Here is a 16,924-nt window from a genome sequence, read left to right on the forward strand (position 1 = left end):
CAGCAATGTAAACTTTAACATTGATTTATGCTGCAATAGATGTCGTTCAATTGGAAACATACATTTTTTTTCTTCTAAAGTCGCTTAAGGGGAAAGTAACTAAATGTAATCAGATTACGTTACTGAGTTTGGGTAATCCAAAAGTTACGTTACTAATTACAATTTTGGACAGATAACTAGTAACGGATTACATTTAGAAAGTAACCTACCCAACCCTGTGCATAGATAATAAACAGCGAGTAGAAGCAGTGTAAAAAAAACATAGGGTGGCGGATGTCAATGTAAATAGTCCGGCTGGCCATTTGATTTATTGTTCAGCAGTCTTATGGCTTGGTGGTAGAAGCTGATAAGGAGCCTTTTGGACCTAGACTTGGCACTCCGGTACCGCTTGCCGTACGGTAGCAAAGAGAGTCTCTTACTTCGGTGACTGGAGTCTGACAACTTGTTGGGCCTTCCTCTGACACCGCCTAGTATATAGGTCCTGGCGCATGCGCACTTGGGTCAAAAACAATACATTCTTTCCAGACAATATATGTTTTCGGTTGCTTGGAAATGTTTATGTAAAACTTTTTTGGAAGTACATACCGGGCTGGACGGCAGTAAATGACGATAGTTGCTCAGCGAAACTCGATATTTGGTGAGTAACGAACGTATTTTCACATAAAGCTTGCAGTGCTGTCTAATGGCAAAATATATGGTAGCATCTGGGCTATTAGCATAGGCAGCCGGTAGTGCAGCTCTAGCGCCCATGCACTAAGTTATCCGCTGCCTAGGCTACATATTTATCATATCCTCTACCCAGATACTGGTTCAGAGGATGACTAGCCCTAGAATGACTGAATGACCGACAAAGCATTTCGATCAGGCTACTCTCCATCTTGCAATAATATTCAGTTAATGTTCGAGTAATTCAGTACCTTAGTCTTGGGTAGGCTAACATTGGGGTGTATATTGACACTGTTGAAATGGATAACTACATCGTATTGTCGTTGATACACAGCATTTAACCTCTCTCTTGCACAGCGCCATGGTGGTATTTGCAGGATGAGTCCATGAAACTGTTGTTGCCATGCGTGCAAGATAGCAGGGATCCAACGTCACTTCCATTGGCTGGAACGATTACCATAATGTGTGCAATAGTTTATATAGTTGTGTATACTACACTCAGAAATCTTTAGAATATTATTGACTTGTGAACTCTAAAATTAAATCGTTTTGTAGCTACAACATGTAATCTCAGCATGTAGGTCACATTTATCTAAAACTTAGCTGAATTCACTTGATACAATTGAGATGGCATGGATGGATCCATTGTAGGGACACCAAATAGCCAGCAGATGTCAATCTTGCACATCAGGCTGAGCAGCTGAGTAGGGCAGTCTGCCAAATGAGTAGGCCTACAAGTTGCCCGCTGGCGAAGCCCCGAACAAGACTAGTTAAAGGTAGTGAAGACCTGAGTTCGGAGTGAGTGATTGTAAAGTGAAATACAAGTTCAGAGTGAGGTATTTACATATCACAGTTAAAACAGGATATGCATACGATACCAGACACTGCTTTATTAAAATGACATGGGATGAAACAGTCATTTGCGCCATTAGATGAGGGTGAGGTGAGATACTAGCTAGAAGTGAGACTCTTGCCTATAGCTGGTGCTACAATACAATGCTGGCTTTATCATGCGGTTGATCTAAATTGGACACTGGTGGAAGGCCTGGTTCAGAGAGTGTCACCTCGACTGAGCCACAGTGCATCCAGGGGTCAGCCTGTCCCTCAAGTTTATCTGCCATGCGATATCTTTCTCTTGGATCTATATTGGTCTCTGTCTGAGCATTGCAGGGGAAGATTTGTAGTGGCTAGTTAAGAGAAAATTCTAGTGGGTATCTCTCGCAGCAACCATAATCTATCTTTTAATATTATAGAGTAAGTGAGAGCGAGGCAATGTGTATTTTGAGGATATTACCTAGTTTTGTACCATAAATCACTTCACCATGATGGTTCTCATCAGTGTATGGCTTTTGACTGTAATTGATTATGTTCTCCATGATCAAGTGTTATGCAACTGAAGTACTTATTATTTTAATGCAAAACTGCAAATGGATGAATGCAAATGCTGTGAATAAAGTTGCACGTAAGTTTTGGAATTTTTAAAATATTTGTATTTATTTAACCTTTATTTAACTAGACAAGTCAGTTAAGAACAAATTCTTATTACAATGACGGCCTACCCCGGCCAAACCCTAACGACTCTGGTCCAATTGTGCGCCGCCATATGGGACTCCCAATCACGGCCGGATGGGATGCAGCCTGTAAATGGATATGTTAACAAAGATATTTGCAAATTAATGAAATGGAAAAGTATTTATTACTGAATGCTGATTTCTACACACCACACTGTTTGCATAGAAAGCATTACTCAAATGAGCTTCATCACTGATGACTTCTCAACTCAATTCTATATGAATCAAGGTTGCAACCTCCAAGAGTGGCCTAACCTTGGCAGTTCTAGCATCAAACCTAGGCAGTTCTAGCATCAAACCTAGGCAGTTCTAGCATCAAACCTAGGCAGTTCTAGCATCAAACCTTGGCAGTTATAGCATCAAACCTTGGCAGTTCTAGCATCAAACCTTGGCAGTTCTAGCATCAAACCTAGGCAGTTCTAGCATCAAACCTTGGCAGTTCTAGCATCAAATTCTTGGCAGTTCTAGAATCAAGTATCAATTATGCCAGTCAAATGGAAGATGGTCATTGTACAAAGATAAAAGCTGAATGACATTATTCATATAGGCTTTAAAAACTTCAGTTCTCCACAGGCCTTTCTAGTACTGTTGCCATCCAAATGTGTTAGTGAGTACCAAGCACAGAGTGCGCTAATCCACGGAGGGTCCTCGCAGCCAACACACACGCCGTCACTTCACTTCTAAGTGGCATTATTGATTTAATGTGATGAAGCTCTATTTTTAAAGCCAGACCAAGGCTAATATTGGAAACATTCTTATGATACCCACCCACCCCTGTGCCCCGGCCTTACCCCCTTTCCACTCCTCCGTCCTCCCCAGCATCTACGAAGATAAAATGCGAGCCCCCCTGAGGAACGCGCTGTCAATGACTCCTTGGTCACGCAAGGGATGTGTGAGGGGATACCCCCCTCCAAATTGTAAGAATTATTTCAAGATCTGTTTCTTTCCCATTTGTTTATGTCCAAGGCACAGCTGCCACCTGCTTAACTGTCAAGGTTAGTTTAGTTGAGAAGATATTCAGCAACTATGGTATGCATTTGTAACAGTTTTGCCTTCGTCCCGCTCCTTGCCCCAACCTGGGCTCGAATCAGGGACCCTCTGAACACATCAACAACATTCACCCACGAAGCATGGTTACATATTGCTCCACAAAAGCTGTGTCCCTTGCAGGGCAAGGGAAACAATTACTTCAACGTCTCAGAGTGACTCCTCTAGTTTGTGTAGGAATGCTAGGTCAGGTGTAGTAATGTAAATAAAAGTAGGTGTTACCTTATGTGTGATCCCTCAGCCAAAACCTGAATCAGTTAGAAGATAAACTTCAGTTGCTTTATTGCAGGGTTTGCGTCTGGCTTTTGAGGGGAAGTGAAAAAACCTGTATTAGACTAATGCCGTGTCATTTCTAACTTACACTTTGTTGACAGCGACTGAGCATGTGGTCCACAGCAGTCGCTGATGGGTCAGACCCATTCATCACAGTCTAATGTGACGATTTTCCTTTTACTGAGGCAGCATCTCAAATGGCACTCTATTCCTAATTTAGTAAACTACTTTTTGACCAGGGTCCATACGGAATAAGGAGTCATTTGGGACGTGTGCTGAAGCTCTGTCCTTCCTCACTGACCTGCATATTTATTAACTACAGTGAGCTACAAAAGTATTGGGACAGTGACACATGTTTTGTTTGTTTTGGCTCTGTACTCCAGCAATTTGGATTTTAAATTATACAATGACTATGAGGTTAAAGTGCAGACTGTCAGCGTTATATGGATATTTTCATCCATATCAGGTTAACCGTTTTTAGAAATTTTAGGGGACAAATTCACAGTGTATTGAAGTATTCAAACGTTTAGTGTTTGGTCCCATATTCCTAGCACGCAATGATTACATCAAGCTTGTGACTCTACAAACTTGTTGTTTGTTTTGGTTGTGTTTCAGATTATTTTGTGCCCAAAATGTATGGTAAACATTCCGCTGGGCTTGCATAAAGTAATTCTTGGACAAATACCGTGTTTTCTGTCTGTGCATGTGTGACTCAGTAAATCTATGCAGACACATAATACATGTGTGACTCAGTAAATCTATGCAGACGCATCATACATGTGTGACTCAGTAAATCGATGCAGACGCATCATACATGTGTGCATTCTCTCCTACTAGACTGTAAGAAGTTCCCCCTTTCAGAGTTTCAACTGTCAATACAGATTACTGTCTTGAAGTTATAATTGAAAACCCACATGCTCGCTACATTTACAAGACACTGGGTAAGCTTTGAAGTAGCTACGGTAATTGAGTGTGGACATGCAGGAAGGACTGTCATTTTGAAAGATGTGAGATTAAAATTAAGGGTGTGACAAAACACATACAGTGCATTCAGAAAGTATTCAGACCCCTTCCCTTTTCCACATTTTGTTACATTACAGCCTTATTCTAAAATTGATTAAATTATTGTTTTCGTCATCAATCTATACCTAATAATGAAAACAAAAACAGGTTTTTAGGAATTTTTGCAAATGTATTAAAAATTAAAAACAGAAATACCTTATTTATGTAAGTATTCAGACCCTTTGCAATTAGACTTGAAATTGAGCTCAGGTGCATCCTGTTTCCATTGATCATACTTGAGATGTTTCTACAACTTGATTGGATTACACCTGTGGTATATTCAATTGATTGGACATGATTTGGAAAGGCACAGACCGGTCTATATAAGGTCCCACAGTTGACAGTGCATGTCAGAGCAAAAACCAAGCCATGAGGTCGAAAGAATTGTCCGTAGAGTTCCAAGACAGGATTGTGTTGAGGTACAGATCTGGGGAAGGGTACCAGCACATTTCTGCAGCATTGAAGGTCCCCAAGAACACAGTGGCCTCCATCATTCTTAAAGGGATGAAGTTTGGAACCACCAAGACACTTCCTAGAACTGGCTACATGGCCAAACGGAGCAGTTGGCGGAGAAGGTCCTCTGTCAGGTAGGTGACCAAGACCCGATGGTCACTCTGACAGAGCTCCAGAGTTCCTCTGTGGAGATGGGAGAACCTTCCAGAAGGACAACCATCTCTGCAGCACTCTACCAATCAGTCCTTTATAGTAGAGTGGCCAGACGGAAGCCACTCCTCAGTAAAAGGCACATGACAGCCCGCTTGGAGTTTGCCTGAAGGACTCTGACCATGAGAAACAAGATTCTCTGGTCTGACGAAACCAAGATTGAACTCTTTGGCCTGAATGCCAAGTGTCACATCTGGAGGAAACCTGGCACCATCCGTACTGTAAAGCATGGTGGTGGCATCACTTGAACTTGATCAAACATCTTTGGAGAGACCTGAAAATAGCTGTGCAGTGATGCTCCCCATCCAACCTGACAGAGCTTGAGAAGAATGGGAGAAACTCCCCAAATACAGCTGTGTCAAGCTTGCAGCGTCAAACCGAAGAAGACTCGAGGCTATAATCGCTGCCAAAGGTGCTTCAACAAAGTACTTGAGTAAAGGGTCTGAATACCTATGTAAATGTGATATTTCAGTTGTTTTATTTTGTATAAATTTGCACAATTTTTTTTTGTATAAATTTGTTTTTGCTTCGTCATTATGGGATATTGTGTGCAGATTGAACGATTTCATCCATTTTAGAATAAGGCTGTAATGTAACAAAATGTGGAAAAAGGAAATGTGTCTGAATACTTTCCGAATGCACAAAAAAGTGTAGGAAGCCAGGAGCCACCACTGCAAAACAAGTGATAAAATGGCTCCGGAAAAGAAGGCTGATGTTTTACGTGTCCCCAACCATTTGTGTTTTTTTGTTTGTTTATTTGTGGTTTTTGTAATTTATTTTGTACATAATGTTGCCGCTACTGTCTCTTATGACCGAAAATTACTTCTGGACATCAGAACTGCGATTGCTCACCACGGACTGACAGAATCTTTATTTCCTTTAACGAGTCTGACGAGCCCTACGCAAACTATATGAGAATCCATAGGCGATCGAATTAACCCCCACTTCCTTCCAATCTGCTAGCAAACGTGCAATCTTTGGAGAATAAAATTGATGACCTACGCGGAAGATTAAACTACCAACTGGACTTTCAAAACTGTAATATCTTATGCTTTACAGAGTCATGGCTGAACGACAACACTATCAACATACAGCTTGCTGGTTATACGCTGTACTGGCAGGATAGAACAGCGGCGTCTGGTAAGACAAGGGGCGGTGGACTATGTATTTTTGTAAATAACAGCTGGTGCACGATATCTAAGGGAGTCTCGATCTATTGTTCGCCTGAGGTAGAGTATCTCATGATGAGCTGTAGACCACACTATCTACCTAGAGAGTTTTCATCTGTATTTTTCGTAGCTGTTTATATACCACCACAGACTGAGGCTGGCACTAAGACAGCATTGAATGAGCTGTATTCCGCCATAAGCAAACAAGAAAACGCTCACCCAGAGGCGGGGCTCCTAGTATCCGGGGTCTTTAATGCAGGAAACTTAAAGCCGTTTTACCAAATTTCTATCAGCATGTTAAATGTGCAACCAGAGGGAAAAAACTCTGGACCACCTTTACTCCACACACAGAGACGCATACAAAGCTCTCCATCGCCCTCCATTTGGAAATCTGACCATAATTCTATCCTCCTGATTCCTGCTTACAAGCAAAAATGAAAGCAGGAAGCACCAGTGACCAGATCAATACAAAAGTGGTCAGATGAAGCAGATGCTAAACTACAGGACTGTTTTGCTAGTACAGACTGGAATATGTTCCGGTATTCCTCCGATGGCATTGAGGAGTACACCACATCAGACATTGGCTTCATAAATAAGTGCCTCGATGACGTCGTCCCCACAGTGACTGTACGTACATACCCCAACCAGAAGCTATGGATTACAGGCAACATCCGCACTAAGCTAAAGGGTAGAGCTGCCGCTGCTCTGACGCTTGTCGAATGTGGCAGGGCTTGCAAACCATTACAGACTACAAAGGGAAGCACAGCCGAGAGCTGCCCAGTGACACGAGCCTACCAGACGAACTAAACTACATCTATGCTCGCTTCGAGGCAAATAACACTGAAACATGCATGAGAGCACCAGCTGTTCCGGAGGACTGTGTGATCACGCTCTCCGCGGCCGGTGTGAGTAAGACCCAGACTATTTGCATTGCCCCCCCCCCCCCCCCCCCCCCTTCTTCTACGCTGCTGCTACTCTCTGTTATTATCTATGCATAGTCACTCTAATAACTCTCCCTACATGTACATATTACGTCAACTAACCATTGCCCCTGCACATTGGCTCTGTACCGGTACCCCCCTGTATATAGTTCTCGCTATTCTTATTTTACTCCTGCTCTTTAATTACTTGTTACTTTTATTTCTTATTCTTATCCGGTTTTTTTTAACTGCGTTGTTGGTTAGGGGCTCATAAGTAAGCATTTCACTGTAAGGTGTTGTATTCAGCACATGTGACTAATACAATTTTATTTTATTTGAATGGTAAAGACGTGGTTTTATGTGTTGTCAACAAACTCGTTGCTGTCTTCTTCCCCTCACAAAGTAGGTTTTATCTCATTTTTCATGTGGGTCTTTTCCAGTGCCGTTTCTAGCATTTTGGGGGTCTTTCACAAAGCCAGTCCTACGGATGAACTCAGCCTGTCATTATTGAAACATGTTCCAAAACACTGAGTGGGCGAAGGAGTCAGAGACAAAAGTGAATGGGAGTGATCCATTTAAATAATTGTATTCATGTCTTCCCTCCACGACCGTCATTCGCTGCAATGGTTCCTCTGTCGAACAACATGTCTTATTCTCCACTCGCACAGTGGGAAACAATTCCCACAAAAAAAAAACGGTCAAAAACGTCCATTCAGTGGAGATGAAATCTTCTGGTGATGCAGGACTTCCCATGCCCACACATTCAAATATGTCTCCATTACAGGGTGAGGAGGGGTATGAACAAAAAAGTGACAAAAAAAGACAGAAGGAAAATAGGATTCTTTTGTTGGGGTTTTTTGTCAGTTTTTGTCAGGGGTGGGATTGTGTACAGGAGTTGGCGTTGGCTTGATGATTCATGCTATGGGCTTCTCGGTATACTGTATAATTGAGTCCCTTAATAAGCCTGTGGGCTTTCCTACTACACTGTAATTACCTTCAACTTTATCAAGCACAGCTAGAAGGAGATAGTTCATCACTTTGTTAGGTGCTTCTACATATTATACTATTCTAATGCTCTTTACCACCGTACTACTCTCCACATACTGCAGCTACAGTATACTGTATACTACTCTTTATGGCAATAAAATATATTACCCAGGGCCTATTCCCCCAACAACTCCCCACCACCCCTGGTAGAGGCCATCGTAAGTACAAACACCTGTCATATCATATGATTAAATCATACTGTACTGACAGCGATGAATATAGAAAGGCTAATAAATTTAACAGACAAGTGAACAGTCAATAGGTACTTGGACACTGAACACTTGACATGGCGTTATATTGATATGTTGGCACCACTGTCCACCGTGTCACAGACAGGGATCTTCTGTAGCAGGATCCGATGTGACCCTTGCTAATGGTTTATTTCCCCAAAATGAACGCTGGCTGCAGAGTTGAGCTTGAGCCATTGTCTGCAGTCTGCCAGGCTATATTTTGCAGTTGCAGCAATGCTCTCCAATCAGAACCCAGGCTAGGGTGTTGTTGTGGTGCACATCGTTTCAAAAATAGCTCTGTACTTCCTGTCCCAAGACAGCGAGTGGTACAGTGGAGGTGGCATCCCCCCAATGGAGTGCTATGTATTTTGTCCTCTACAGCGGGCAGTGACCATACCTAAAATGGCGCCACGCCGACTCCCTGTCCTTGTCCTCCAGCAGTATTACATAACACTTAGGTTATATTCCATATGGCACCCTATTCCCTATGTAGTGCACTACTTTTGGCCAGAGCCATATGGGTAGTAGTGAACTACATTGGGAATAGGGTGCCATTTGGAACGCACAGTTTGTAATGTGTCTGACTCGGTGAAGGACATCCTCGGCCACTTCTTTGTTATGCTGCTCCCCTTTCTTCACATTGTGCTAGAGCTAGCATGTTAATGTCTTTTTAAGACCGGGAGCCCATGCATGTGTTCTCAGGTTGCCAGAAGCTCATATGGATGATGTGTGATGCTTGCTTAGTTAATGTTTTGTTACATGTGATGTAAGTGTCCACATATGAGCACTTTCTCACCCTCATGCCTTGGCATAATTATGGCAACAATTGTGCATATATGTATACAAGGAATCTAAAATGACCCAACCCCCCCCCCTAGTAGTTCCACATTAAGGCAAAACTAAATTGTGAATTCAGTTTTGATGGTAGTGTGCTAACTATTTAGAACAGTGTTACAATGCTTAGCTATTATTGGAATACAGGGTCATAGTTATAGCCTATAACTAAGGTCTAAGGTTTCCTAGACAGGTTATATGGTTGGTGTAAACTGCTTTCCCCAATTATAACTCCAGTCATTACTAACTTATCTAACCTACCAGTCAGCCTCCAGCATGGTGCCCAAATGGTTTGCGGTTGTGTGTTGAGGTTTGGAGGGGAATGAAAGCATTGCCTGATGGTTTCCCACCTGGACCAGTGTGTTCAATGGCACGTGCTCCTTCTGACCTTGCCCCCCCCCCACCCCATTCCTTCTCCGTTTACATTGGGATTTTGTGGGGAGAGAGCGTGGGGTGGGGTGGTATTGCTGTGAACAACTTCCAGGCGGACGTCCAGGGGCTGTCATCTGCCGGTGAAACCCAAGCCTTCCTGTCACTCTTGTTTTATAATTGTACCATTCTCATGTTCTGTCAGCGAGCAGAGAGTTTTCCAATACAGTGTGTGTCTTGTAGGTGAGTGTACATGTTTGTGTGTGTGTGTGTACAGGCTCTCTGCGGTTGAGGGATGAGATGGGTGGGGTGTAATATCATCTTACTGTCAGGCTGGGACACCATCAGTGGGACACTATCAGTACCCACATTTTTTGGCTGCACAATATCTCCTTCCTCCCCCAACCCATGAAAGCATTGCATTTTCCTCTTCTAAGGACATAAACATGGTCAAATGGTGATTAAAAGACCTAAAACCATTGTCTCTTGCTTCTAACCCTACTGTCTCTCTCACACTCATTATGCACCTGTTGTATTGTGTTCCTTGGTGTGACAAACGTTGCTAGTGGCATGCAGATAAAAGCAAGGAAATATAATGTTCATCTCGACAATGTCCTATTCGGCCCTGTATGGTTGACATAGACCCTATAGAGAAGCAAGGTCAGTAGACCTTCAAGTAGAGTTCAAGGTCAGGGGAAGGGTGTGACGAGTTAAGGTCAGTGTACAGCAGGGAGGGTTGTTAGTCTGTTTTAGGAAGGGGGTGATTCAGTAATGTCTTCTACACTTGATATGTTGATTATCAGAGTTATATTGTATTACCATGGCATAAAACTGAGAGGTTCCTTTTTTGAGATCATAGCAGCATCTTCTATTACAGGGAGGAAATTAGGCAACACACACACACACACACACACACACACACACACACACATATATATATATATATATATATATATATATATATATTTTTTTTTTTTTTTTGAAATGTTAATACATTTGAAGACGTATAAAAACCTGTTTACGCTTTGTCATTATGAGGAATTTTATGTAGAACAAAATAATTGAAACCATTTTTTAATAAGGCTGTAACGTAACAAAATGTGGAAAAAGTCAAGGGGTCTGAATACTTTCCGAATGCACTGTATATACGCTATATTACCAAAAGTATGTGGACACCTGCTTGTCGATCATCTCATTCCAAAATCATGGGCATTAATATGGAGTTGGTCACCCCTATGCTGCTAACAGCCTCCACTCTTCTGGGAAGGCTTTCCCCTAGATGTTGGAACATTGCTGCAGGGATTTGCTTCCATTCAGCCACAACAACATTTGTGAGAACGGGCGCTGATGTTGGGCGATTAGGCCTGGCTTGCAGTTGGCATTCCAATTCATCCCAAAAGTGTTCAATAGGGTCAGGGCTCTGTGCAGGCCAGTCAAGTTCTTCCACACCGATCTCGACAAACCATTTCTGTATGGACCTCACTTTGTGCACGGGGCATTTTTATGCTGAATCAGGAAAGGGCCTTCCCCAAAGTTGGAAGCACAGAATCGTCTAGAATGTCATTGTATGCTGTAGTGTTAAGATTTCCCTTCACTGGAACTAAGGGGCCTAGCCTGAACCAAGAAAAAACAGACCATTATTCCTTCTCCTCCAAACTTTACAATTGGCACTGTGCATTCGGGCAGGTAGCGTTCTCCTGGCGTCCACCAAATTCAGATTTGTCCGTCGGATGGTGAAACGTGATTCATCACTCCAGAGAACGCGTTTCCACTGCTCCAGAGTCCAATGGCGGCAAGTTTTACACCACTCCAGCCAACGCATGGCATTGCGCATGGTGATCTTAGGCTTGTATACGGCTGCTAGGCCATGTAAACCTATTTCATGAAGCTCCCAACAAACAGTTCTTGTGCTGACATTGCTTCCAGAGGCAGTTTGGAACACGATAGTGAGTGTTGCAACCGAGGACAGACGATTTTTACGCGCTTCAGCACTTGCCGGTCTTAGACGTTGTTGCTCCTAGACGTTTCCACTTCACAGTAACAGCACCTACAGTTGAACGGGGCAGCTCTAGCAGGGCTGAAATTTGACGAACTGAGTTGTTGGAAAGGTGGCATCCTATGACGTTGCCAAGTTGAAAGTCACTGAGCTCTTCAGTAAGGCCATTCTACTGCCAATGTTTGTCTTTAGAGATTGCATGGCTATGTGCTCTATTTTATACACCTATCAGCAACCTTTGTGGCTGAAATAGCTGAATCCGCAAATTTGTAGGGGTGTCCATACATATATATATATATATATATATATATATATATATATATATATATATATACATACATACATACATACATACATACATACATACATACATACATACATACATACATACATACATACATACATACATACATACATACATACATACATACACACACAGTGGGGGGAAAAAAGTATTTGATCCCCTGCTGATTTTGTATGTTTGCCCACTGACAAAGAAATTATCAGTCTATAATTTTAATGTTAGGTTTATTTGAACAGTGAGAGACAGAATAACAACAAAGATATCGAGAATGCATGTCAAAAATGTTATAAATTGATTTGCATTTTAATGACGGAAATAAGTATTTGACCCCCTCTCAATCAGAAAGAATTCTGGCTCCCAGGTGTCTTTTATACAGGTAACAAGCTGAGATTAGGAGCACACTCTTAAAGGGAGTGCTCCTAACCGCAGCTTGTTACCTGTGTAAAAGACACCTGTCCACAGAAGCAATCAATCAATCAGATTCCAAACTCTCCACCATGGCCAAGACCAAAGAGCTCTCCAAGGATGTCAGGGACAAGATTGTAGACCTACACAAGGCTGGAATGGGCTATAAGACCATCGCCAAGCAGCTTGGTGAGAAGGTGACAACAGTTGGTGCGATTATTCGCAAATGGAAGAAACACAAAAGAACTGTCAATATACCTCGGCCTGGGGCTCCATGCAAGATCTCACCTCATGGAGTTGCAATGATCATGAGAACGGTGAGGAATCAGCCCATAACTACACGGGAGGATCTTGTCAATGATCTCAAGGCAGCTGGGACCATAGTCACCAAGAAAACAATTGGTAACACACTACGCTGTGAAGGACTGAAATTCTGCAGCGCCCGCAAGGTCCCCCTGCTCAAGAATACATATACATGTCCGTCTGAAGTTTGCCAATGAACATCTGAATGATTCAGAGGACAACTGGTGAAAGTGTTGTGGTCAGAGGAAACCAAAATGGAGCTCTTTGGCATCAACTCAACTCGCTGTGTTTGGAGGAGGAGGAATGCTGCCTATGACCCCAAGAACACCATCTCCACCGTCAAACATGGAGGTGGAAACATTATGCTTTGGGGGTGTTTTTCTGCTAAGGGGACAGGACAACTTCACCGCATCATTTGACGGGGCCATGTACTGTCAAATCTTGGGTGAGAACCTCCTTCCCTCAGCCAGGGCATTGAAAATGGGTCGTGGATGGGTATTCCAGCATAACAATGACCCAAAACACACGGCCAAGGCAACAAAGGAGTGGCTCAAGAAGAAGCACATTAAGGTCCTCGAGTGGCCTAGCCAGTCTCCAGACCTTAATCCCATAGAAAATCTGTGGAGGGAGCTGAAGATTCGAGTTGCCAAACGTCAGCCTCGAAACCTTAATGACTTGGAAAAGATCTGCAAAGAGGAGTGGGACAAAATCCCTCCTGAGATGTGTGCAAACCTGGTGGCCAACTACAAGAAACGTCTGACCTCTGTGATTGCCAACAAGGGTTTTGCCACCAAATACTAAGTCATGTTTTGCAGAGGGGTCAAATATTTATTTCCCTCATTAAAATGCAAATCATTTTATAACATTTTTTTGTTGTTATTCTGTCTCTCACTGTTCATATAAACCTACCATTAAAATGATAGACTGATCATTTCTTTGTAAGTGGGCAAACGTACAAAATCAGCAGGGGATCAAATACTTTTTTCCCCCACTGTATGTATGTGTGTATGTATGTGTGTGTGTGTGTGTGTGTGTGTGTGTGCCATATATAAGCCATATCTCTTTCTTTGCAACTCTGCTCAGAAGGCCAGCATCCCGGAGTCGCCTCTTCCTGACGTTGACATCAGTCAGGAAGTTAAAGCTTGGTCGCAAATGGGTCTTCCAAATGGACAATGACCCCAAGCATACTTCCAAAGTTGTGGCAAAATGGCTTAAGGACAACAAAGTCAAGGTATTGGAGTGGCCATCACAAAGCCCTGACCTCAATCCCATAGAAAATTTGTGGGCAGAACTGAAAAAGCGTGTGCGAGCAAGGAGGCCTACATACCTGACTCAATTACACCAGCTCTGTCAGGAGGAATTGGCCAAAATTCACCCAACTTATTGTGGGAAGCTTGTGGAAGGCATTTGACCCAAGTTAAACAAGTTAATGGCAATACTACCAAATACTAATTGAGTATGTAAACTTCTGTCCCACTGGGAATGTGATGAAAGAAATAAAAGCTGAAATAAATCACTCTACTATTATTCTGACATTTCACATTCTTAAAATAAAGTGGTAATCCTAAATGACCTAAAACAGGGAATATTTTCTAGGATTAAATGTCAGGAATTGTGAAAAACTGAGTTAAATGTATTTGGCTAAGGTGTATGTAAACTTCCCGACTTCAACTGTACACAATCGATGTCTCAATTGTCTCAAGGTTTAAAATCTTCCTTTAACCTGTCTCCTCCCCTTCATCTCCACACTGGTTGAAGTGGATTGAACAAGTGACATCAATAAGGGATTATAGTTTTCACCTGCTCTTTCACATGGAAAGAGCAGGTGTTCATGTTTTGTACGCGCAGTGTACACATGCTAATTCTAAGGTGTCCAGGGACTCATACTATGGTAAAACAAACATAGCCAACAAGCACAGACATCACAAGCTAGGATTGGGGATAACTATGCCCTATGATGTCACTTTAGACGTGAAGATAGACATACAGTACGAGACATATATGTGTGAGTCGGTGGCCTACAACAGACGCAAGCGCAATGTGTGAGAGAGAGAGAGTTACTGAGACAGAATCCACAGAGCGCAATCTGGAGAGGATATTTCAGCATTCCAGGGAGAGGAAAGCCAATAGGCCTGTTTGTGAGGATGCTGCACCTGCCATTTGTTGATGGATTTATCTGTAAATAACTCTGTGAAGCTGTTTGGTGCTCAGCGGGTGGCTCCTGTACCTCACCCTCTCTTTCTCTCTCTTGGCCCCTCTCTCTTTATTTCATTATCTCTTTCATTCTCTCTGTCTCTCATGCACACACATACAGAAACACCACCATCATTTCTACTCATTTACCAGAAACAGTCAAAATTAGCTCTTACAAGGGGGATGAGTGTGTGTGTGTTTTTCTCTCGTTCCCAGTGCCTTCATCCACTCTCCTCTGTCCACCCAGTCCCCAAGGCCAGGTGTGGACACCTGATGCACTTCCCCTGGCTTACCTGACAACATTTCTCATCTTGGGTTAGCGAAGAGTCCTGTGTCTGTCCTCCGCCCGTATCTCTGTTCTGGGCTGACAGGGTGTCGGTCTGCATGGGTGTGCATGTGTGTGTGGTTTTGTGTGTGGGTGTGTGGAAACCCTCGGGTGAGTGTATTTTTAGCCAGGCCATAGAAACCTCTGGAATCCGATCTCTCCTTTCTGACTGAGAGAGTCTACTGATAAATTAGTTGGCATATCATCTCTCAAGCAATCCCCACGCATTCAAATAAACCTACCATTAAAATTATAGACGGATCATTTCTTTGTCAGTGGGCAAATGTACAAAATCAGCAGGGGATCAAATACTTTTCCCCCTCACTGTAGCTACTAGAACTAACGTGTTAGTAAACCCTCTACAATCATGCGGTACAGTGTACAGTCAGCAAGCAGTTTAGCAGTTACACCAGTGGGCCCCAGTGGCAAAGCCAAAAGCTTGGAAGAGTTCCAGTGTTGGATAGCCATAGCCAGCTAGCGAACATAGCATCCCTCTCTGTTTGAGCCGGGTGTTTGAATAGGCTAAACCAGCTAGCTGCATTCGCTAGCTAAGTAGAAGTGGAAAAAAATCAACAAAATGTAGTTAGGTAGCTCTCTATTGCTTCTGCTTCAATTTTTAAGAAATTAATATTGTCTTTCTCTTTGAGTCAACTACTCACCACATTTTATGCACTAGCCAGCTGTAGCTTATGCTTTCAATACTAGATTCATTATCTGATCCTTTGGTTGGGTGGAGAACATGTCAGTTCATGCTGCAAGAGCTCTGATAGGGTGGAGGATGTCCTCCGGAAGTTGTCATAGTTACTGTGTAAGTCTATGGAAGTGGGTGAGAACCATGAGCCTCCTAGGTTTTGTATTGTAGTCAGTGTACCCAGAGGAAGACGGAAATTAGCTGTCCTCCGGCTACGCCATGGTGCTACCCAACATAGTGCTGTTGAGGCTACTGTAGACCTTGATTACAAAACAGTGTGTTTTAATCAATTATTTGGGGGCGTGAATATATTTAGTATAGTTTTATCTAAAAATTCACTGAGGAGCATGGTCCTCCTCTGAGGAGCCTCCACTGGCAGTAGACTAATGCGGCATTCACATGCTCTTCGGAGCTTCCTATTTCCTCATGTCGCAAATACAACTTTGTTTCATTCATGTGCTTTTTCGTTAGAACAATTCTTCAACCTTAATAAGCTAGCTAACGTTGCTTATAATAAAGTTATCCCACTGGGCACAAACCGGTTGAATCAACGTTGTTTCAACTAAATTTGTCAACGTATTGTGACACGTAATCTACATGGAAAATACATTGGATCAACGTAAACTGTTGTTTTGAGGGTGAAATTTCAACCACAGGATTATGTTACCATTGTAACCAATTTTCAACATAGACAAACCTTGTTTAAAATATGTTGAATTTGTACCTTTTGAAAAAACATCAGACCTTCAACAATATATTCCACTATCACATTTTTTTTTTACTATAGGCTGGGCAGTACCTCCTACTGGAGAGTTGACATTCAGCTATTTAATTGGTCTCCCATACAGGGTTTTAA

The 16,924-nt window shown here is 42.6% G+C and overlaps 1 long non-coding RNA gene across 1 annotated transcript in view; it reads left to right on the plus strand.

Moving 5' to 3' along the window:
• Window positions 1-239: 239 nt before the first annotated feature.
• Window positions 240-16,924, plus strand: part of LOC123725529 (uncharacterized) — a 33,605-nt gene continuing 16,920 nt past the window's right edge. Inside the window, exon 1 of the long non-coding RNA XR_006758047.2 lies at window positions 240-637. This is a non-coding gene — a long non-coding RNA (uncharacterized LOC123725529). The remainder of the gene's footprint in view (window positions 638-16,924) is intronic.

The sequence above is a fragment of the Salmo salar genome, chromosome 12 (genome assembly GCF_965601325.2).
Source record: "Salmo salar chromosome 12, fSalSal1, whole genome shotgun sequence".
Lineage (NCBI taxonomy): Eukaryota > Metazoa > Chordata > Actinopteri > Salmoniformes > Salmonidae > Salmo > Salmo salar.